Here is a 1,461-nt window from a genome sequence, read left to right on the forward strand (position 1 = left end):
CGCACCACTTCTGGTTTTTTCTATATATGTGGTACCGAGGAATCGAACCTGGGTCTCCGTGCATGCTAGGCAGGCACTCTACCACTAGGCCAAACTCCCGGCCCTTTTCTTTATTTATTTATGTATTTTTTTGCTAGTCTTGGTGCTTGAATCAGGGCCTAGGCACTGTCCTTGGACACTTTTTGCTCAAAGCTAGTGCTCTGCCACTTGAGCCATAGTGCTACTTCTGCCTTTTTCTGTATATACAGTATCGAGGAATCGAACTCAGGGCTTCATGCATGATAGGCTAACACTGTGCCACAGGCAACACTCCCAACCCAATTTATTTTTTCAATTTCACTATTTCTCTCTTCTTAAGTGTCCCATTCATGTTTAATTTAAATTTTAGCAAGGATTTATTTTAGTACAACAGAAATAAAGTGGGGGAAAAAAATGGAAGATAGAAACATTTCCTGCCTATCATACAAGAAATGGAGGTTAAAGACACCTAACTAAGGGGTCAGGAGCATGGCCTAGTGGTTAGAGTACTTGCTTAGCATGCACAAAGCCCTGGACTTGATTCCTTGGTACCACATACAAAGAAAAACCCAGAAGTGGTGTTGTGGCTCAAGTGGTAGAGCTCTAGCCTTGGGAAAGCTTAAGAATAGGGCTGGGAATGTGGCTTAGTGATAGAGTCAATTCCTTTGTATCACATAAACAGGAAAAGCTGCAATTCCAGCCACATGACTAGCAGATAGATAGGTAGATAGATAGATAGATAGATAGATAGACAGACAGACAGACAGACAGATGTATAATTTTAAAAAGACTTGTAAATAACTCAAGATGAATTACAGGCATATATCACACAATAACATTATGGTCAATGACTGGCCACACATATAACAGTGGTCCTATAATATCATAGTGAAGCTGAAAATGTCCTATTATTGACTGCTGTAGCCATCTACAAGTTTGTAACTGAAACAAAATGCCTGAGGTTACCAACTTAAAAACAAGAATGTGCACTTCAGCAGCACATATACTAAAAACTGGAATGCTTCAGAGAAGATTAGCATGACCCCTGTGCAAGGATGACATGCAAATTTGTGAAGCGTTCCATAAAAAAAAAAAGAAGAAAGTTGGGCTTTTTGGATCCTGGTTTTGAACATGTCAGTCTATAGTTAATTGGTCTTACCTGTGTGGGGCAGTATGTCATGATGGGAGTACATGGTAGAAAAAACTCCTCACTTTGTAGCAGCCAGGACAGAAAAAAAAAAAAAAGGAAAGAAAATAAAACCAGCATCCCATAATCCCTTTCTTTTCTTCTTCTTTCTCTTCTTGTTTTGAGCTAGACCAGCATTGGAACTGGATACCTGATGCTTTCACCCATTCGCTAGTGCCCTACCAAATGAGCCACATCTTCAGCCCCAGCCGTAATCCTTCTCAAAGGCACATCCCCAATAGCATCCTTCCACTAGG

General features: G+C 40.5%; 1 non-coding gene across 1 annotated transcript; it reads left to right on the plus strand.

Annotated features, from left to right (window-relative positions):
- Positions 1–1,002: 1,002 nt before the first annotated feature.
- On the plus strand, positions 1,003–1,108 carry LOC150048641 (U6 spliceosomal RNA). Its single transcript, XR_016539171.1, has one exon. It is a non-coding gene; the product is annotated as a U6 spliceosomal RNA (small nuclear RNA).
- The last annotated feature ends 353 nt before the right edge of the window (positions 1,109–1,461 follow it).

The sequence above is a fragment of the Megascapheus bottae genome, chromosome 21 (genome assembly GCF_031878675.1).
Source record: "Megascapheus bottae isolate mThoBot1 chromosome 21, mThoBot2.hap1, whole genome shotgun sequence".
In the NCBI taxonomy this organism is placed as follows: Eukaryota; Metazoa; Chordata; class Mammalia; order Rodentia; family Geomyidae; genus Megascapheus; species Megascapheus bottae.